Source organism: Psammomys obesus, unplaced genomic scaffold (genome assembly GCF_907164565.1).
Source record: "Psammomys obesus unplaced genomic scaffold, mPsaObe1.curated_primary_1811, whole genome shotgun sequence".
In the NCBI taxonomy this organism is placed as follows: Eukaryota; Metazoa; Chordata; class Mammalia; order Rodentia; family Muridae; genus Psammomys; species Psammomys obesus.
Genome location: NW_026596039.1, coordinates 10,066,318 through 10,089,883, shown reverse-complemented (window position 1 = coordinate 10,089,883; position 23,566 = coordinate 10,066,318). Strand labels below are relative to the sequence as shown.

The window sequence follows — 23,566 nt, the reverse complement described above, 5'->3', positions numbered from 1 at the left end:
AATAAAGAATAAAAATGAAAATATTTGGAGCAGTGTGAAGAAGCAGCAAGAGTGACCCCCAGACAGACAAACCCATGCTGCTGTACCCTGTGCCTAGTGCCAACGGTTCCCCACTGGTGCCATGGCTAAAAGACAGGCTTAAGGGATGATAAAGGAGATAAAGCCAAGACGAAGGCCAAGCCACAAAGATCTGCAAGGTTGCCTGCTAAACCTGCTCCTCCAAAGCCAGAGCCCAAACCTGAAAAGGCCCCTGAAGGGAGAGAAGGTACCTGAGGGGAAGAAGGGGAAAGCTGATGTTGGTAAGTATGCAAATAATTCTACGGAAAATGAAAGACGCCAAAACAGAGCAGGCACAGAAAGCTGAAGGTGCTGGAGATGTCAAGTGACGTTCATACATTTTTTGATAAGTGTGTATTTATGGTGACTGTAGAGTCTGAAATACTATTTTTTATGAAGTTTTATAAAACTGCAGAATTTTGTTTTACTTTTTTTTTTAAGCTATGGTGTTAGCACACAGAACACTTCATTGTTTGTGGGAAAAGAACACGTGTCACTAACAAAATGTCTCTCAAAGCTGGATTAATGAAGGAAAACATTTTTTCCCTGATAATTTTGAAAGATCCTCTTGGCTTCCAGAAGGGATGCCCTGGTGTAGACATATGTGGCCACCATGGCACAAAATGTCTTATGGTATGGGAAAACCCTAAATTCATTTTTGTAATCTCCTCCTGTACCATCAACATTGACTTAACTCCCTTAAAACCAGAAAATTATTGGAACCTGACCCTCACTCCCAATTGTTTTTACAGTCTATTGAGTAATCTGGACTTTGTAGTGACATCATTTAGTATCCGCAGTAGAGTGGTTCCTCTTATAACAAATTGTGGATCTTCATATTGATAATTCTGCCATTTTCATTTCATTTCCTGAAAGTCAGGGTTAGCTTGTGAAATGTTGTTGAACACACCCTTAATGTGAATCCTCATTCTAAGCTACTTCCCTCTTTTCAGAGCATTGAATGATGAAGTTTTCATTGGATTTTATGGTGCCTTCTGATTTTGGTAGTCTATACAAGAAGGGAGTTTGCAAATTCTTGTATGCTGTTAATGACTGCTTGCCCATGTCCTGCCTGAAATACCATGACTGTTTATGGAAAGTGTCTGTAATAAAGCTGGATACGTTAGGCTTAGAAAAAAGTGAAACTATTTACCTGGGTTCATGATTTCAGCTCAAGGTTGATTGATTCAGAGTAAGGATGAGACCAAACATCATAGAGGCAAGCTGGCACAATAAGAGAAGCTGCTTACCTCATGGTGGCCAGGAAACAGAGAGAAAGAGAGAAGAGGGCAGGGGGTAAGCTACATCTTTAAAACCACATCTCACTTACCTACTTGCTTTAACTAGGCCCTGCTTCCTCATTCCTTCATTTTCTAATAAAATCATTCATCAGTGGATCAATCCACAGATGGAGGTAGAACCCCTGTGATCCATCACTTCCTCAAGGCTCATCATCTGGCAACAAGAGATTTTTTTTGAGGCAGGGTTTCTCTGAATAGCTCTGGTGATTCTAGGGCTTACTCTGTAGACCAGGCTGGCCTCACACTCAGAGATCCACCTGCCTCTGTCTCCCACAAGCTGGCATTAAAGAAATATGTCGAGGGGGCAGAGCCAAGATGGCGACTAGCACACACAGTTTCCGAGCTGTGGAAGAGATAAAGTTCTGAGTTGGTGAGTGGAAGGACTTCTGAAGCCAGGGAAATGACGGAGAGACTTTCTAAACAACAGGGAACATCGCAGGAGGTGAAAACCTTGGTCTCGGGTCACCCAGGGACTTGTTTGGGGAAGGTGAGAAACGATCCTTTGATCTCGAGGCACTCCCCTCCCCCAGACCTCCCTCCTCCTCGGCACAGCGGACTTGTCTTTCTCAGCACAGACCTAACTGCCTGGGGCCTGCAGCCACTGAGGCTGAGCCCCAAGACCTTTATCGGCAAAGGCCAGCAGTACGTGTCTCAGAGTCCCAGATTCGCGCAGCAGCTGCACCATCCTCCCAGGGCTCGAGTCTGCTAGACGCCATACTAGCTCCACAGGAGCGTGATCACCCAATCCCACAGTGACAGAAAATACGCTATATACTCACCAAAACCAGGCAGAAACACCATACAAGCTAGACACACCAGGCGCTGGGCCTCCCAAGTTTGGAGAGCACAGTGAAGAGACCCCAGGACTTCCCAGAAAGCAGCTGGACTAGCAACCCAGTCTCCAGTTACAGTGGGACTTTCTAACCTGGCAGCGGAGCAGCACTGAGCTGGCGGGGCACATCAGCCCTCCAGTTTAAGACTAACCAGGGCCAAACCAGAGAACAGAAAGCCTGGTTACCCCGATTCCTACTGATGTGACCACCCTGAAATCTCCAGCTGCAGCAAGACCTCATAACCTGGCAGTGACAGCAGCACGGAACTGGTGGAGCACATCAAAGAAGCAGGGCCAAACCAGAGAGCAGAGAGCCCGGATACCCTGATCTCTGCCAAGTGACCTGCCGTTAAGTGAGTGCACCCTTGAGAATCTGCAGATCCCCAGATCCTGGGTCCTTCTAAAACAGAAGCCAGGCATCGAACCCCCTCCCACCCATATACCCACTTTGGGAAACAGAGGGGCACTTGGGACATTGAAGTTCCTGCTCTGTGGGTCTAATTGAGGAGTTAAGGCAGTTAATGCCAGAAATTGCGTTGCAATCATCACTAGCGCCTGCGACATGTACATTGCAGAGCCCCTCCCACACACTCAGGGTTCAACATTAGCCATCACTCTGTCCCTCGAGACACACACCCACGCACACTTACACACACATACACACACACACACACACACATGCTTGCATTTGCCCCGTTTGCACCTGCGTACTTTCCTCCCACAGGTACAGCTAGTCCTCAGCACACACTAAGGACACGGGACCTCTCTCAGTTTCCTGAAGAATTCTCCAGACTCCAGAGAGAGACAGTACCAGTCTGATCTGCAGAATCCAAAAAAAACAGGGAAGGTCTCAGATAAGCCAATGGCCAGGTGTAGGCGAAAGAACACTTCCAACATAAATCAGGACATCATGACTTCACCAGCAAACCCCAAAATCGATGGATACTCCAATTCATCAGAAGCACAGGAAAATGACCTGAAAGCCATGCTTGCTCAATTATTTGAGGCTCATAAGGAGGAAATGAACAAATCTTTCAAAGAGTTGGCCAGTCAATTGGAGGTAAAGAAAGAAGAAATAGACAAAACCCTTAAAGAAACACAGGCAAACCTAGCCAAACAAATAGAGGCACAAGTAGAGAAAAAATTAGTGGCATATAAAAAGGAAATGAACAAAGAAATAGAGTCCATCGTAGAGAGACAGGAATCCAAATTCAAACACATGAAAGAAATGGTGCAAGGCATGAAAACAGAATTAGAATCAATAAAGAAAACACAAAATGAGAAAACCCTTGAGCTGGAGAACTTGGAGAAAAGATCAGAAACCACAAAAGTAAGCATCACCAACAGAATACAAGAGATGGAAGAGAGAATCTCTGGAGCTGAAGACACACTTGCAGAAATTGATACTTCTCTCAAAGAAAAAGTAAAATCAGAAAAGTTCCAATCACAAAACATTCAAGAAATCAAGGATGCTATGAAAAGACAAAATCTAAGAATAATAGGAATTGATGAAAAAGAAGACTCCAGGCTCCAAGGTCCAGAAAATATTTTCAAGAAAATCATAGAAGAAAATTTTTCCAACTTAAAGAAAGAGATGTCCATAAATATACAAGAGGCCTACAGAACTCCAAATAGACTAGACCAGAAAAGAAACACATCACGTCACATCATAGTCAAAACACTAAATCTACAGAACAAAGAAAAGATATTAAAAGCAGCAAGGGAAAAAGGCCAAGTAACATATGAACGTAGACCTATCAGAATCACACCAGACTTCTCATCAAAAACTACGAAAGCCAGAAGGGCCTGGGCAAGTATCATGGAGACTCTAAGAGATCACAAATGTCAACCCAGACTACTATACCCTGCAAAGCTTTCAATCAACATAGATGGAGAAAACAAAATATTCCATGACAAAACTAAATTTACGCAATATCTATACAGCAAACCAACCCTATAGAAGATACTAGAAGGAAAACTTCAATCCAACGAAAACGAATTCACCCAAGAAAACAGGGCATACAGATAATATCCCAACAAAAATGAAAAGAAAACAAGCAATGAAACAGGGTAAGATCACCGACTCCATTACAAAAGGAACTAGCATGCATTGGTCACTATTATCTATCAATATTAATGGACTCAACTCACCAATAAAAAGACATAGGCTAACAGAATGGTTATGGAAACAGGATCCAACATTCTGTTGCATCCAAGAAACACACCTATGCAACAAAGATAAACACTACCTCAGAGTAAAGGGCTGGAAAAATGTTTTTCAAGCAAATGGTTCCAGAAAACAAGCTGGATTAGCCATCCTAATATCTAATAAAATAGACTTTCATCCAAAGTTAATCAAAAAAGATAAGGAGGGCCACTATATTCTCATCAAAGGAAAAATACACCAAGAGGACATCACAATCTTGAATATCTATGCCCCAAATACAAGAGCACCTACATTCGTAAATGAAACATTATTAAAGCTTAAATCATACATTGATCCTAATACCCTAATAGTGGGAGACTTCAATACTCCACTCTCACCAAGGGACAGATCAACTAGAGAGACACCAAATAGGAAAATAAAAGCACTCACAGAATCCCTAAATCAAATGGACCTAATAGACGTCTACAGATCTTTTCACCCAAACTCAAAAAGGTACACCTTCTTTTCAGCACCACATGGAACCTTCTCCAAAATAGACCATATAGTGGATCACAAAGCAAGCCTCAACATATACAAAAGGATTGAAATAATCCCTGTATACTATCTGACCACCATGGACTAAAGCTGGACATCGACAACAACAGAAACAACAAAAAGCCGACATGCACATGGAAACTGAACAACTTACTACTCAATGACAGCTGGGTTAAGGAAGAAATAAAGAAAGAAATTAAAGACTTCCTAGAATTCAATGAAAATGAAGGCACAACATACCCAAATTTATGGGACACATTGAAAGCAGTGCTCAGAGGAAAATTTATAGCATTAAGTGCCTACAAGAAGAAATCTGTAACATCACATAAAAACAACTTAATGGCTCAACTGAAAAACCTAGAAAAAAAAAAAAGAAGCAGATACACCCAAGAGGAGCAGAAGGCTGGAAATAATCAAACTAAGGGCGGAAATCAATCAATTAGAAACAAATAAAATTATCCAAAGAATCAATGAAACAAAAAGCTGGTTCTTTGAGAAAATCAACAAGATAGACAAACCCTTAGCCAAACTAACTAAAAAGCAGAGAGAAACTATCCAAATCAGCAAAATCAGAAAGGAAAATGGGAACATAACTACAGACACTGAGGAAATCCAAACGATTATTAGGTCATACTACAAAAGCCTATATGCCACAAAATTTGAAAATCTAAATGAAATGGATAACTTCCTTGATAGATTCCATCTACCAAAATTAAGTCAAGATCAGGTAGAAAGACTGAATATCCCTATATCTCCCAAGGAAATTGAAGCAGTCATTAACAGTCTCCCCTTCAAAAAAAAGCCCTGGACCAGATGGCTTCAGCACAGAATTCTACAAGACCTTCAAAGAAGTGCTAACACCAATTCTCCTCAAACTATTCCACAAAATAGAAACAGAAGGAACACTACCAAACTCATTCTATGAAGCCACAGTCACCTTGATACCTTAACCACACAAAGATCCAACAAAAAAAAGAACTTCAGACCTATATCTCCTACGGACATTGATGCAAAAATACTCAATAAAATACTTGCAAACCGAATCCAAGAACACATCAAAGATATCATCCACCATGAGCAAGTAGGCTTCATCCCAGGCATGCAAGGGTGGTTCAACATATGGAAATCCATCAATGTAATCCACCACATAAACAAACTGAAGGAGAAAAACCACATGATCATCTCCTTAGATGCTGAAAAAGCATTTGACAAAGTCCAACACCCATTCATGTTTAAAGTCTTGGAGAGATCAGAGATACAAGGCACATACCTAAAGATAGTAAAGGCAATATACAGCAAGCCTATAGCCAACATCAAACTCAATGGAGAGAAACTTAAATCAATCCCACTGAAATCAGGGACAAGACAAGGCTGCCCATTGTCTCCATATCTCTTCTACATAGTACTTTAAGTCCTAGCCAGAGCAATAAGACAACTAAAGGAGATGAAGGGGATACAAATCGGAAAGGAAGAGGTCAAAGTGTCACTATTTGCAGATGATATGATAGTATACATGAGCGACCCCAAGAATTCAACCAGAGAACTTCTCCAGTTGATAAACACCTTCAGCAAAGTGGCAGGATACAAAATCAACTCAAAAAAATCAGAAGCCCTCCTGTATACCAAAGACAAAAAGGCTGAGAAAGAAATTATGGAAACAACAGCCTTCACAATAGCCACTAATAACATAAAGTACCTTGGTGTGACTCTAACCAAGCAAGTGAAAGACCTGTTTGAGAAAAACTTCAAGTCTCTGAAGAAAGAAATCGAAGAAGATCTCAGAAGATGGAAAGATCTCCCGTGCTCATGGATTGGTAGGATTAACATTGTGAAAATGGCCATCCTGCCAAAAGCAATCTACAGATTCAATGCAATTCCCATCAAAATACCAACTCAATTCTTTACAGACCTTGAAAAAAAGATTCTCAAAAAACAAAAAACCCAGAATCTCCCAAACGATCCTGTACAACAACAGATCATCTGGAGGTATCTTCATCCCCGATCTCAAGCTGTACTACAGGGCAACAGTAATAAAAACTGCATGGTATTGGCATAGACACAGAAAGGGGGATCAATGGAACCGCATAGAAGACCCAGAAATAAACCCACATACCTATGAATACTCAATATTTGACAAAGAAGCCAAATCCATTCAATGGAAAAAAGACAGCATCTTCAACAAATGGTGCTGGACCAAGTGGATGTCTACATGCAGAAAAATGAAAATAGATCCATATTCATCACCCTGCACAAAACTAAAGTCAAAGCAGATCAAGGACCTCAACATAAAACCACATACTCTAAATCAGTTGGAAAAAAAAAGTGGGGAACAGCCTAGAACTCATTGGCACAGGAGACAACTTCCTGAACAGAACACCAACAGCACAGGCTCTAAGAGCAACAATCAATAAATGGGACCTCTTGAAACTGAACAGCTTCTGTAAAGCAAAGGACACTGTCATCAAAACAAAGCGACTGCCTACAGATTGGGAAAGAATCTTCACCAACCCTTTATCTGACAGAGGGCTAATATCCAGTATATATAAAGAACTAAAGAAGCAGAAATGCCACAAACCAAGTAATCCAATTAAAAAATGGGGAACAGAGCTAAACAGAGAATTCTCCAAAGAGGAACATCGAATGGCAGAGAAACACTTAAAGAAATGCTCAACCTCATTAGCCATTAGGGAAATGCAAATCCAAACGACCCTGAGATTTCACCTTACACCCATCAGAATGGCCAAGATCAAAAACTCAAGTGATAGCACATGCTGGAGAGGTTGTGGAGAAAAGGGAACCCTCCTCCATTGCTGGTGGGAATGTAAACTGGTACAACCACTTTGGAAGTCAATCTGGTGCTTTCTCAGACAACTAGGAGTAGTGCTACCTCAAGACCCAGCTATACCACTCCTAGGTATATACCCAAAATTTGCTCAAGTACACAACAAGGACATTTGCTCAACCATGTTTGTAGCAGCTTTATTTGTAATAGCCAGAACTTGGAAACAACCCAGATGTCCATCAACGGAGGAATGGATACAGAAATTGTGGTATTTTTACACAATGGAATACTACTCAGCAATCAAAAAGGAGGAAATCATGAAATTTGCAGGCAAGTGGTGGGATCTAGAAAAGATCATTCTGAGTGAAGTATCCCGGAAGGAGAAAGACAAACATGGTATATACTCGCTTATATAGACCTACAAGATATGATAAACATAATGAAATCTACACACCTAAAGAAGATAATCAAGAAAGTAGACACAGGCAAAGATGATCAATCCTCATTTAGAAAGACAAATGGGATGTGCATTGAACGTATGACAGGAGTCTACCACAAAAGGCATCTGAAAGACTCTACCTAGCAGTGTTTTAAAGTAGACACTAAGACTCATAACCAAACCCTCGGCAGAGTGCAGTGAATCATATGAAAGAAGGGGAGTTAGTATGATATGGAAAGGATAGGAGCTCTACAAGGACCAAATATATCCGGGCACAGGGTCTTTTCTGAGTCTGACACACAACCAAGGACCATCTATGGATATAACCTAGAACTTCTGCTCGGATGTGGCCCGTGGTAGCTCAGTAACCAAGTAGTTTTCCAAAGTAAGGGGAACAAGGACTATTTCTAACAGGATCTCAAGGGCAGGCTCTTTAACCCCCCCCCCCCAGGGAGGAGCAGTCCTGTTAGGCCACAGAGGAGGACTTTGCAGCCAGCCCTGTAGATACCTGATAAAACAGGGTCAAATGAAAGGGGAGGAGGTCCTCCCCTATCAGTGGACTTGGAAAGGGGCAGGGAGGAGACCAGGGAGGGAGTGTGGGGTTGGGGAGGGAATGAGGGAGTGGGATACAGCTGGGACACAGAGTTAACAAAATGTAACTAAAAAGAAAAATAAAATTAAAAAAAAAAAGAAATATGTCACCACTGCCCAGGTAGTTTTGCATTCAAATCCTCACAGGCCTTGTAGTTCTGTAGGTCTGTAGTTCATGGGATGAATACCCTTAAGGAAACTGTGAGAACCCAGTTTCTTCTTGTTCTTTTTTTTTTATGACCATGAGATGAGTGATTCATTGTGTCACATCCTCCCTGCAATGCCATCTGTATCCCCATTGAGGTCAAAGCAATAGGCTTTCCTCATCATCGACTAGAATCTCCTAACCACCAGCCCAAATGGATCTTTTATTTTTATAAGCCAATTCTCTCACATATTTTGTAATAGTGATAGAAAGCTGGTTTAACACAGTCATGTTGAATGTTAAAATGTGCTAAAGATCTTATCAGATGGAAGAAATAACAGCAGTCCACAAAGTGATCCAAATTTTCACATTATCTACCAAATAGCCCACAGACATCTCATCATTTCCACACCTACACTGGTGCTGCCATCTGTATCACCTCAAATTGCCACCTCTTCATGGACATGATCCCATAGTCTGTATGTGACTATGATCCCATGATCATATATAATACAATCTCATGAGCCCAAGCCTTTCATTGTATTTCATCTCTATTCTATTTTCCACCAATAAGTCTCATACAACTTGGTTTTATTTCATTATTTTTAAAGCATGGCACTTTCTTTTCAGTGTTGTGAGTTAAACTTAGACCCTCATGAATACCAGACAAGCATTCTATCATTGAGCTATATCCTCAGCCTCATAAAAAGAAAATGTAGCCCAGACTGGCCTCAACCTCATGATATTGCCTAGGCTGGAGTTCAATGCCTGATCTTCCTTCCTTCACCTCCTAGGTGCTAGGACTGTTGAGCACGAGACCTGGCTCTGGATATCTTATCTTCAAAGATGAAGTATTTTTTATAAAAAGAAATGCATTTTTATGTTTTAAATTCAAGTGTGTATGTCTGTAACTTCAGCTCTGGCAGTTGGGGATGGGAGATGAAGATTCTGGAGTTTACTGGCCATCCAGTATAGCTGAAAGGGCAAACTCTATGTTCAGTCAGAAACTCTTTCTCAAAAAAGATGAAGAGTCATAGAGCAAAACAACTAATGTGAACCTGTGGATTCCAAATAACCATGCACAAGTGCCTGAACACACATCCAACACATGCACACACACACACGCACACACACACACATGCATACACATGTATACACACACCACATAACACGCATCCACATGCATCCACAAACACCACATATATACACACCACAACATACACATACACACACCATATGCACATACATATATACATAACACGCACACATACACCACACACACACACACAAACACATACACACACACACCACATACAGACACATACACACACCACATAACACATATCCACACACATATACAAACACCACACATACACACATCACATACATACACATGAATATACACACCACATAACACACATCCACATGCATACATAAACACCACATACATACAGATACACACACCGTATACACATACATACACACACACTACACACACATACACACCCTAAGAAAAAGAAAGAGAAGGAGAGAGAGAGAAAGATATCCTTAATTGCATCCTCATTAGAGCATCCATTGCTACCTTGCCACAAGAAGTGGACAAAATTCACATCATCATTCATTACCAATTACAGGCATTTTGGTGACACTGGTCACCATCAGAGATCCTTGAGAGTTGAAAAGAAACCCACTGAAGAAAATGAATGAGCCACATCTAAGCTTTAGTCCCTTATTACTACCCATGAGGACACTACTGTCATGTTTGAGATGGTGCTTTACTGTATGGTACACACCCATGCATTCTGGGATGTTCACTGTTCCTTGCTGCCTGTTCTAAGTGCCCATAGGAAGCCATAGTTGTCATAGCAATCACTGATTCCCTCTCAGGCTTCCAGATCTCACACAGTCTACATGATAAGATTACAGGAGAAAACAGCCTTTCATAAAACTGTTTTGTTGGGGAGGGGGCTGTGTCACTTGAGGTAACTATGTTTATAAGAGAATGGGCATGGGAGGTAACAGATCAAAACACTAAAGAATCCTTTCAGATCCATAAATTCACCACCACTGGAAAAAGCTAAACCTTGGGATTTGCATTGTTCTGTTTCAGAGACATTACTATGAAAATAGTAGATTATCTAAAGCTTTGCGTGGTGTGACCTATGTGTGTGTGTGTGGGCTGGGGGAGCGGTTTAGTACAACCTCTGAAAATGCAATCACTGTATAAGAAAGGGGAAAGGTAATAGACTAAACAACGCAGAATCAAGCCTGAGCAGTATTACAGAGTGATAGTGCTGAAACAGGTGTTCAGAGGAAAAACAAAAGACAACAAAACAACTAGCAGATGCGTCCTAATCTGAAAGTCAAACAGGTAGGTAGAAGTTCAGATTAAAGAGCTCTTCCAGAACCCCAGGGGAGTGGAGTTGAGAGAATATGAAAGGTCAGATGAAAGGTCAGAAACAGAGGATTAAAAACATCAGGATCCACTTAGTCTATACTTGAAAAAGGTTTTTCATTTATATTTTATGTGTGTGGCTGTTTGCCTGCATGCATGTGTCCTGTGAGTGCACTGCCGTTGGAGGCCAGAAGAGGGCACTGGCTCTCCTGGAATTGGGGTTACTAACTGTAGTGAATCCTTGTGTGAATGCTGGGAATTGAACCCAGGCCTTCTACAAGAGCTTTTAATAGCCCAGTCATCTCTCCAGCCCTCAATATCTATATTTAGTGGAAATCCCAGCAAAAAAAAAAAAAGGGGGGGGGGAACTCTCACAGAAACAATGAAAGCAATTCACTATTTTCAAGTACATATGAAGACGAAAAGTAGCTCAAATACCATACTGAGTCACAAAGGAAATCTAGACAACTTGCAAATTCCTCATTTAAATGTAAATAATGAAAATGTAAAATGTTTGACAGTGAATAATGATGAAAGCACTTTATATTGAGCCTTGTGCATGCCACCAAATTACATCAATGATATTATATTTGTATCTGTAGATGCTGTTATAAGGAACAATGAGGAAAAGACTAAACAACTCTGATTTTGGTAGCACATATACTAAAAAGGGAACAAGACAGAAGATTTGCATGACCTCAGTGCAAGGAAAAAGACTAAATAAACTAGTTACCCTAGTCAAAGGCACAGTGAATCCGAGAAAAATGGAAATGAGGAGGTTGTGAATATGACAAGATATTAATACCAGATAAAATAAGAAACAATAAAAAGGGTCGATAGAATACAAGTTGATTCCTAGAGAAAAACTGGAAAAAAGATGAACAATTTTCAAGGAAAATTAAATAATTATACAAATAGTTGGAGGTGTAAAAAAGTGTCTACCACATATAACATAGGAAGTTTTTATTGTTTTAATCAAGAGAGAAGGCAGTTTGTTGTCTCTGAAGACTGAGGGTACTAGAACACATCGGATGCTGTGTCCAAGCTGAAGCCGCACTTCCTGGGTGGCTCCTCTGGCTAACTGGGCCCCTCAGATGAGGGCTGCTCCCACCAGCAGCAGCTCAACCTCCAGCAGCAGTTGCAGGATCTGCAGTTGGATCACCTGCTCCTGCACCCTGCCAGCCGAGCCTGTTGGCCCAGATGGCACCCACTGCAGCTGATATGGGTGTGGCTGTGGGCGCTGCGGTGGGGTTCACCCTGGGTCTCGCCATCACTGGGGGCTTCAGCAGAAGTAATGCCTAGCCCGTAAAGCCTGACATCACTTACCAGGAGCCTGACAGGAGCGCAGCTGCTGAACCAGAAGTCTTGTGGGCCCTTCTCTCTTGATATCAAGCAGTTTCTGGAGTGTGCCCAGAACCAGCGTGGCTTCAGGCTTGTGAGGGCTTCAATGAGGTTCTGCAGCAGTGCAGAACTGCAAATGGTTTAATCTAATCAAGAACCTCAAACTGAAGAATTGTAATTTGACTGGATGTAACCGATAGTGCAAGGGTGGACCCTTATTTGTAAAGCTCCATTGCTCCAGTTTCCATGAAGGAGTTCTGTCTACAGATGTTCATTGAGGCTTGAAATGCTAGTGGCTGAGCACATGTTCAGCCTCCTTGAGCTAACTGTATTGTGTTTTGAGAGTTAATAAAAAATAAGGAGGTTTTATTCTGGAAAAAAAAAAGTCATGCAAGAAAATCAGGATAACTTTATGTCAACAATTTGCAAAGTTTGGCATGGAAGATATAGCTTTTGGGGCATATCGCTGCAAAATTTATTGGAGGAAAAATAAAAAAGACCAAATTGACATCAACAACAATTCCGTGCATGGTGAGCTCCTTCCAGAGTGCCACCATGAGAAGACAGGATAATTACCTCCTACAGTGGCAAAGCCTGGGCACCACTTCAGCCAGGCAACCAAAATGGCACTGGGGAGGGAGGGGAGAAAGATGGGGAAACTAAAGGGAATTGGGAGGGGAGAAGGCCTCTCACCCTGAAGCTACTAAGTCTCCTTTCATAATATGTGAAGGCTTTAAACATTTTTATCTTATTTTTAATATTGTACTTTATACATATATTATTATTTTTCTTTCTTACTTTTCTTACAGATCCTTTGTATATACACTATGGCCTCCAGTTTAGTGTTTTTATGATCCCTGAATGCACAAAAGAATGGGTGTTTGTCTATATATATATATCTGTTCCTTGTGCCTTTTCGTAGCCTATTTTCCTTCTTTTTATTTGCTTTGTCCCATTCCAATGTGTTAACTTTTTTTTATTGTTTTATATTTTATTTTATTTTGTTTGTTTTCTAACGAGAGACAGAAAGATGGTATATCCAGATGGGAATGGAGGTGGGGAGGATTAGAGAGAAGGAAACTATGGTCAGACTATACTGTGAGAAAAAAAAATTCAATAAAAAGAGAATTGCACCATGTGATCACAATCTGGTGGGAAATGACATAAGACAATACACCTTTTGTAGATCAGTGTTTCAGATGTGAATGTCAAGGTAGCTATAAACCATACTTTGCTCCTTTTCCAGTTTCAAAGCTACAATTTCCTTGGTCTCTCTCTCATACACACTTGGTTTATAGTGAAAATGTCCTTACCCTCTTATGCAGCTCTTATTACTTACTGTATCCAAAGTCATCACCAAGGAACCACCCTATGATCACATTGAGTAAAAAACAAGGAGGAGGCAGGGAAGCCCTTAAAGCTCTTTGAGCAATGGGGACTTCAGCAGCCACTCAAACCATAGGCATGGCTATTGTTAAGACATTTAAGCAGTCTCTCTCTTGAGAAGCCCACACTCAAACCGAGGTGCACACTAACCTCTCAAATACATCTTCTGTTGATGACTGTGCTGAAGTCTATGTTAAACCCTTTGTAATGCGTTGATTTTAGTTATGTGCACTGTGTGCTGGTGCCCTCAGAGGACAAGGGCTTTGGATCTCTGTGGAGCTGGAGTTACAGGTGGTTGGGAGCCTATCCTGGGTGCTAGTAATCAAACTCGGTTCCTCTATAAAAGCAGTACATGCTCTCCACCCCGGAGCCAGCTCTCCAGCTCCTGAATGTCCTTTCATAATAAACTCCAACTCTGCTCCATACTGACTGGCCTTGGAGCTCTTTTCTGCAGTCTAGTCAAGAATGCTGTGTCTGCTGAGCAGAGGTCTCTGAAGAGACGTCCTCAGTGTGGGGCTGTCGCTCCAGCTCCTGTTCCTGGTGCCTGTGACAAGCACTGGAGGATTACTTCACAGCCATTTCCCTCATGGTAGGATGTGGTGAAATGGCTCTTTACTTCTCTGATATCCTTTCTTTGAGCCTACAAATCTCGTCTAATGCAGGGAAAAGCACTTGGCATATCCCTCTGAGGAGCAGTCTGCATAAAACAGCCAACCCATGCTTTTCAAAAGAAGCCACCAAAGCAGAAGCCTACATGGTGACCCTTCCCTCTTCCTGCTTCTTGGCTTCCACAATGAACTCTCCTGCTCTGCCACGCTCTCTCTGCCATGATGGACCCTAACCGCTGAAACTATGAACAGACACAAACCCTTCTCCCTTTAGGTGTTTCTCTAAGGCATGCTGTCATAGCTTTGAAAACACATTTCCAAGTGACCCACACCAGCGTTTTATGCTTTCATTTGTTCTTTGCACTGAAGTTAAACATTTACTTGCTTGAAGCCTCTTGTGAGCAGTGAAGTGTGGATTCCAGAATCACCACCAACTGCTGGAGACCTTCCCCCTCATTCACAGCCATAAACCTGTAATTTTCTAGAAATCTCCCCAAAAGTTTTGTCTGTCCGGAAAGAGCTTTTGCTAAACTCCTTGTGTGAGCACAGTGAATCCTGGTTCCACTTTGTCAACCTAATTCTATCCAAGACATCTCCAGAGCTGCCTTACATATTTCTCTCATAAAGAGGTGGAGACAGGGTTTCCTAGCAACATCTTGAGATGTAACTTGAGAGTCACCAAAATGGTATGTATGGCTAATACTAATACTAGAAGAACCTGTGCCCACCCTCGGGTCCACATTATTTTCCCCTGTTCTCCTTCAGGAAGCAGAAACTGCCACTTGGGTGGGTCTCGCAACCCTGAAGCCTCTATTAGAAACTCTTCAATAACATTTCCAACTCTGCTTCACTTAGTCCTAAGATTCTTGGCAGTGTTGAAGCTGTGAGTTTTAATTTGCTCTGAGACAAAGTCCCTAAAATACTAGGGGAGTTCCTCAATGTGAGGCAGTTTGGAGCTGTGTGTCCTCCTCCTCCCCCCCCCTCTACGGACAAAGCTGTCTAAAGTTCCCACTCATTTAAAAGAAAACAGGGCTTTATGCTTTTAAGTCTCTCTCTCTTTTTTCATTTAACCATTTCCATTTCTTTATTGTCTACTGCTCTATTTAAGGCTATTTATTTCTCATTAAGTGAATTTTGGCAGTGTCTATTATTTTCTCAGAAAATCATCTTTTCTAATGGTTTAAACTTTACTGGTTAGTACGTTTATAATGTCCTGCTCCCTCCCTCCTTCCCACACATCCTCTGCCTGTGCCTTCTTCGATCCCCACACCTTTCTCTTTCTCAGTCAGTCCTTAAGAGAACGTTTTCAGTTGTTTTCAATAAACCTAATTTCAGCTTTGTCAACCCCCCCCCCCCGTTCCATGTACAGAACCATTTGTCTTTGTCTCTGATTCCCGACACAGTGTTCCTAAGGGTGATGCATGTGTGTCATTTGTTGTTCATAAGAAACCGTTTGGTCACATTTAAGTTTTTACTGACTGGCCTCAACACTGCCAAAGATGCAATTCGAAAATAACAACACTCTGTCACATTCCAAAGAGGGGGAAGACAGCAGAGGTCAAGTAGTAAAAACTCTCCAACAGTGAAATAAATGCAGGAGCGAAGGGGTCGGCTAATGCTCTTGTGTTCTGGCGAGACAGAAGAGTTATGGGAAGTGTGGGCAACCCTCCTCCTCCTCCTCCCCCTGTGCATCACTGCAGTTTTGCCTGTTCATCTTTGCATCATTTATGATAAGCTGGTAAGTAGGACGCTTACCTGAGTGAGGTGAGTTGTCCAGTGAAATCATCACGTGGTGCAAAACGCAGCTCTCACTTCAAAGGGAATGGGAGACAGTTTGTGATTGAGACAATTAGGAGTGACGGTGACCAAAGGGCGCAGACTCAGGTTGTCCTGAACGATGTGTTCCAATGTCGGAAACGTTTATAAAGTTTTTTAATAGTTACAGAACAAGAGCAAGCCACAAAGCAAAGGATTTTCAAATACCTCTGTGGGAATGCTGGGGAGGAGGATAGTAATCAGCCAAGAGCAAACAAAACACATCTTTTCACTCTCAGTCTATCTGATAAGAAATTCTTCGTTTTGGTTGATGGAAGCAAGTGGTCTGTTACATTAATCCATCCCGAGAACTTTTTTTATTTATTATTTTTTATATTAATTACAGTTTATCTACTTTGTATCCCAGCTGTAGCTGCCTCCCTCATTCCCTCCCAATCCCACCCTCCCTCCCTCATCTCCTTCCTGACCCTCTCTAAGTCCACTGATGGGGGAGGTCCTCCTCCCCTTCCATTTTAGCTTAGCTTATCAGCTCTCTTCAGGGCCGGCTACAATGTCCTCTTCTGTGGCCTAGAAAGGCTGCTCCTCCCTTGGAGGTGGGGGGGGGGTGTTGAAGAGCCAGTCACATCCTGAGGATTTTTATCTGATAATCAAAGGATCATTAAGTCGGACAAGGTGGAGGTGGGCAAGGGAACAAGCTTGTCTAAGGTGAATTTGGCTATGGATCTGCATCATTCCATCTCATCACAATCTTGGAATCCTAATCAATCAATCAATTAACCACCTGCAGCTCTTCACTTAGGGGCAGGGCCTTAGGAGATTTTCCCCCTCGATACTGGCACGTAACTGGTCTTGTTTAGGTGGGCATAGTTTTGAGATGACGTCCTTCTGGAAGTTAGCCTCACCCTGAAGAGATGAAGCAAAGGATATATGGCAGAAGAATTGACTAGCTGGTAACACCCCGGATGGGAAGGCAGGCCAAGAATCACTCCGCATTGGGGGCAGCAGGTGTGACTGTGCGCTCAGACCTGTGCGCTCTACCCTTGTGCCTACTCAATAAAAGAGTGTCTGTTTAGCTTATCCCATCATGTTGATGGGGCCAGTCCGAGCCTGGAGGTGCCAACCACTCACTTTCCAGCTGAAGCCTGAAATCAACATGATGATGTAAAATTTGAATTTTTCTTTTTATAAGACAGAAATTTACTCTTTTAGTCTAGGATGTCCCAGAACTTATTATGTGGCTTATACTTGATTCTAACACGTGAGAATCCCCCTGCCTCAGACTCTGAGTGCTGGGAGTATATGTTTGACACACCATTCTGTTTTTATTTAATTATTTTTTTTAGTTTTTATATTAATTGCCGATTATTCATTTTGTATCCCAGCTGTAGCCTCTTTCCTCATTCCCTCCCAATCCCACCCTCCCTCCCTCATCTCCTCCCCTGCTTTGCTCCAAGTCCACTGACAGGGGAGGTCGTCCTCCCCTTCCTTCTGACCCTAGCCTATCAGGTCTCATCAGGACTATCTGCTTTGTCTTCCTCTGTGGCCTGGTAAGGCTGTTCCAACCTCAGGGGGAGGTGATCAAAGAGCCAGCCACTGAGTTCATGTCAGAGACAGTCCTGTTCCTCTTACTATGACCCACCATTCTTGGTTCTGAATTTTTAATATTGTTGAAAGTCTTGAGCAAACGAAAGATTACAGGCAGAAGTAAATGTCGCCAGAGAGCCCTTGATTAGTTGTATCCTAGTATGTTGGTCACTGTTATATTGCTTCCTAGAGACACCATGACCTAGGCAATGCTTGTAAAATAAAGCATTTAATGTGGGGCTTGCTTACAGTTTCCAAGGTTTAGTTTATTATCATCATGGCAGGAGCAGGTTGGGGAGCATGATGGCACTTATATACTGGATCAGTAGCTGAGAGCTTTACATCCTGATCCACAGGCAGAGAGGGAGAGAGAAAGGGAGGGAGGGAAGGAGGGAGAGAGGGAGATAGAGAGAGATAGAAAGAGATAATGAGCTTTGAAACCTCCAAGACCAGCCCTAGTAACACACTTCTCCAACAAAGCCATAACTACTTCACCAAGGCCACATCTATATGAACCTATGAAGCCATTCTTTTTTTAAAAATTCTTTATTAATTATACTTTATTCACTTTGTATCCCCCCTGTGGTTCCCTCCCTCCTCTCCTCCCAATCCCTCCTTCCTCCCCTTTCTGCACACATGCCCTTCCCCAAGTCCACGGATAGGGGAGGACTTCTTTTCCTTCCTTCTGATCCTAGTCAATTAGGTCTCATCAGGAGTGGCTGCATTGTCTTCTTTTGTGACCTTGTAAGGCTGCTCCCCCTTCAGGGGGAGGTGATCAAAGAGCAGGCCAATCAGTTCATGTCAGAGACAGTCCCTGTTCCTACTACTATGGAACCCATTTGGATACTGAACTGCCATGGGCTACATCTGTGCAGGAGTCCTAGGTTATCTCCATGCATGGTCTTTGGTTGGATTATCAGTCTCAGGAAAGATCCTGTGCTCAGATTTTTTGGTTCTGTTGCTCTCGTTGTGGAGTTTCTGTCCTCTCCAGATCTTACTGTTTCCCACTTCTTTCATAAGATTCCCTTCACTCTGCCCAACAGTTGGCCATAAGTCTCAGCATCTGCTTTGATAGTCTGCAGGGCAGAGCCTTTCAGAGGTCCTCTGTGTCAGGCTCCTGACTTGTTCCCTGTTTTCTCCTTCTTCTTATGTCCATCCTCTTTGCCTTTCTGGATAGGAATCGAGCATTTTAGCCAGAGTCCTTCCTCTAGATTAGTTTCTTTAGGTGTACAGATTTTAGTAGGTTTATCCTATATTATATGTCTATATGAGTGACTATATACTGTATGTGTCTTTCTGCTTCTGGGACAGCTCACTCAGGATGATCTTTTCCAGTTCCCACCATTTACCTGCAAATTTATGAAGCCATTCTCATTCAAAACACCACACCCAGTATTCTGCACTGTTTAACTGGTTGGACACAGGAACTCTCATAAAATGGGTTTCTAAGACTCACAGAATGATAAACTGGGTAGATCTATAACTTTGAAATTTATAAAAGTATTTGGAGGAAGAGATTTTTAAAGTGCAAAATCTCTCATTCTCAATTTAACAATTTAAGATTAGAGATGAGAAAGAATCCCAAGTAAATATTATAAACATATTTACTGGGCCAAATCCCTGGGAAGGACTGTTGCTGGAAGTGGCAGTGCCCACTTGCCTATGGCACATTTATTTTCCAAGTAAACTCAATGGTCTTGTATTATATGCATCAAGAAATTTACATTTCCTCTTCTTGGGGCTCTAAGTGTTCCCCACAAGGCAGCTTTAAAAAAATTTTTTTTCTCTTTTTTTATTATTTTTTTTCTTTTTAGTTACATTTTGTTAACTCTGTGTCCCAGCTGTATCCCGCTCCCTCATTCCCTCCCCAACCCCACACTCCCTCCCTGGTCTCCTCCCTGCCCCTTTCCAAGTCCACTGATAGGGGAGGACCTCCTCCTCTTTCATCTGACCCTGTTTTATCAGGTATCTTCAGGGCTGGCTGCAAAGGCCTCCTCTGTGGCCTAACAGACTGCTCCTCTCCGGAGGGGGGGGTCAAACAGCCTGCCCTTGAGATCCTGTTAGAAATAGTCCGTGTTCCCCTTACTTTGGAAAACTACTTGGTTACTGAGCTACCACGGGCCACATCCGAGCAGAAGTTCTAGGTTATATCCATAGATGGTCCTTGGTTGAGTGTCAGTCTCAGAAAAGACCCTTTTAAAGCATTTGCTAGTCCTATTGCAATTCCATTCCCTGTTATTGGCACTGTTCTCTTGTCTGTTCTTTCTACCTGCTTCTAGAAAGCTCAGGACCCCAGCTTTCCTAAATGAGGAATAGCTTGTGCATTTGTGCATTAGAGAGTCAATTGCTGTAAGTCTTGAAGGATGATTTTTTTCTAGTTCTGTCCATTTGTCTGCATATTTTATGATGTCATTTTTTAAAACAGTTAAGTAATACTCCATTGTGTATTTTTCTTTATCCATTCTTTGGTTGAGAGACATTTGGGCTGTTTCCAGATTCTGGCTATTATGACTAAAGCTTCTATGAACGTAGTTGAGCAAGTGTCCTTGTGGTAGGAAGGAGTGTCCTTTGGGTATAAGGCAGTCCCTCAGAAAATTGGAAATCAGTCTACTTCAAGACCAGGCTATATAGCACTCAGGGGTATATACCCGAAGGACACTCCTATCAGCAATGGAGGAGTGTTCCCCTTTCTCCACATCCTTGCCAGCATGAGCTATCACTTGTGTTTTTGATCTTAGCCATTCTGAGAGGTATAAGATGGAATCTCAAAGTAGTTTTGATTCACATTTCCCTGATGGCTAAAGATGTTGGACATTTCTTTAAGTGTTTCTTAGCTATCATGGGGGCTGGTGGAGAGGGGAATAGGAGGGCTCAGGCATGGGAGGGAGAGGGAGAGAGAGAGAGAGAGAGAGAGAGAGAGAGAGAGAGAGTACTGGGAGAGACAATTGAAATTGGAAAACATTTGGGAGATGATGTAGAAACCCAGTGCAGTAGAAATTTCCTAGAATCTACAACAGTGAGCCTAGCAAAGTCTCCTAGTAATAAGGGACAGGGAGCCCAAACTGGCCACCTTTCATAACTAGGCAAGGCTCCCAGCAGTGGGATTGGGACATCAATGCAGACACCTACAATCTGTGCTGCCACAAGATGTACTGGGGTAATGGTGGAGCAGAATTTGTGGGTGGCCAAGAAATAAGCAGCCCAACATGAGGCCCACACCATGAGAGGGAGCCCAAACCTGACAGTGCCTGGATGGCCAGGAATCAGAGGCCGGACAATCCAGAGACACACAATAGAACTGAACAAGACTGGCAAAAAAAAGGTCAATGCAATGATTTGTAATGATATTCTGCTATACTCATAGACTGGCATCTAGTCCAATTGTTGCCAGAGAGGCTTCATCCAGCAACTGATGGGAGCAGATGCAGAGACCACAGCCAAATACTAGGTGCAACCAGTGAACCCTAAAGATGAGGAGAAGGAAAGATTACAGGAGCAGCAGACACCATGTGAACATGGCCCACAGAACCAACTACGTAGGACTCACATGGGTTCCCAGAGACTGAAGTGACAATCAGGAAGCCTGTATGGGCTTGACCTAGGTCCTCAGGACATATGTTATGGCTGTGTTGCTTGGTGCTTTTGTGAGACTCCTAACAGTGGAATTGAGGCTGTCTCTGTCTCTTTTGCCTGCTCTTGGGACCTTTTTCTCCTGGTCTGTCTTGACCACTTGCCCAGCTTTAATAGGAGTCTTATAACTTGTTTTGCCATGTTCAGTTGATATCTCTGGGAGGCTCTCTCTCTCTCTCTCTCTCTCTCTCTCTCTCTCTCTCTCTCTCTCTCAATGGATGAGAAGTGTCTCTTGTGGAGAGGGAGGTGGATGGGAGACTGAGAGGAGCGAAGGGAGGGGAAACCACTGTCAGGATATAACATATGAGGGAAGAATGAAAAATAAAAATAAATAAAAGTTTTATTTTCTTCCCAGGGATTTCATTTTTTTCCCTCCACATTTTGTTTCATTTGAAATGAGCCCCTAAGGGCTATGGATAGCTCCCCCAAGCGTCACCATTCTCATAGTAATGTGAAAGGTCTGGATAACCCACAGGCTGGTAGTTTTGTTTGACTTTTCAGAAACCAAGGTCATAGGCAGATGATGTATCCTGAAACCCTAAGAAGTAAGGAAACAGGAGGAAAATGAAACGGCTACGCAAGTGGGTAAGAATAATCAACTTAAGTTTTCTTGCAGTTCAGTGTCCAAGTACGTTCCACATTAATGGGAAGAGGGACTGCCTCTGAAATGAACTGATTGGCCTGTTTTTTAATCACCTCCCCCTGAGGGGGGAGCAGCCTTACCAGGCCACAGAAGATGACAATGCAGCCACGCCTGATGTGATCTGATAGACTAAGATCAGAAGGAAGGAGAGGAGGACCTCCCCTATCAGTGGACTTGGGGAGGGGCATGCGTGAAGAAGGGGGAGAGAAGGTGGGATTAGAAGGGGAGGAGGAAGGGAACCACAGGGGGGATACAAAGTGAATAAAGTGATTAAAAAATAAAAAAAAAATTAAAAGAAAACGTTTTCTTGCACACACTCAGGATTTTAGAACAAAACCTGCTTCTGGGTTGCCTAGCAATTTATGATGTCATCATGTGTCCCTGGCCAGGTGGCCACACCTGGAAGGCATGGTTGCCTTGCCCCTTAAAGGGACAACCCGACACATGGTCCCTCTCTTGGCCCCTCTTGGCTTTTTCTCTCTTGGTCCTTTCTCTCTTGCTCCTCTCCCCTTTCTCTATTGGGGCGCCCCCTTCTCTCCTTCCCCCCATCATGTCCTGCTCTCCCTGCTCTCCCTTCTCTCTGCTCTTCCTTCTCTCTCCCTATCTCCACCTAATAAACCTCTTCATATATAACCTGTTGTAGCCATCATGATTTAATTCGTTCCCATCACACTCACTGTGGCTTATGTTTAATAACACATGTTGCAGATCAGATAACTTTTTTCTAGACAACCCATAAGTACTCTCAGGATTCTTGACATGGCCCTCCAAAAAGCATCCACAAGTCAAAAGTTTGTCAAACCTATAAAGGTTACTTGATATCTTCCTCGTCATGAATCTGTATTGCAGCCCTTTCATAGGAACTAAATTTTAAAAGGAATTTTTAAAAACTAGGTGGGGCTCATTGCGAGTGTGGGAACTTGTGAGACTTTGCCTGTAAAGATACTGGGGCACCACCACTGAGCACACAGGAGAGAGCCTGTGGTTGAGCCAGGGATGCAAGAAAGTTTTCAGCTGTAGTGCAGGCCTGGGGGAAAGAAGGGGCAGCTTGGAGGAGACATGCACCAAGTTCTTCCAGTAGCCTTTGGCTGGGGGGCAGGGGAGGGAGCGGTGGTCCAGCAAACACTGTGACTCCCAAGCACTTACAAATACTCACTGTGTACATACCATGTGGGTTTTTCTGTTTCTGGGTTACCTCACTTAGGATGATCTTTTTAAGTTCAATCAATTTGCCTGCAAATGTCATGATTTCTTTGTTTTTAATAGCTGAGTAGTGTTCCATTGTGTAACTGTACCACAATTTGTACTCACTGATAAGCGGATATTAGACCTATAGTACAGGATAACCATACTAC

At 42.6% G+C, this 23,566-nt stretch overlaps 1 pseudogene; it reads left to right on the top strand.

Moving 5' to 3' along the window:
• Positions 1 to 326: 326 nt before the first annotated feature.
• On the top strand, positions 327 to 12,734 carry LOC129687586 (coiled-coil-helix-coiled-coil-helix domain-containing protein 2-like; annotated as a pseudogene).
• The last annotated feature ends 10,832 nt before the right edge of the window (positions 12,735 to 23,566 follow it).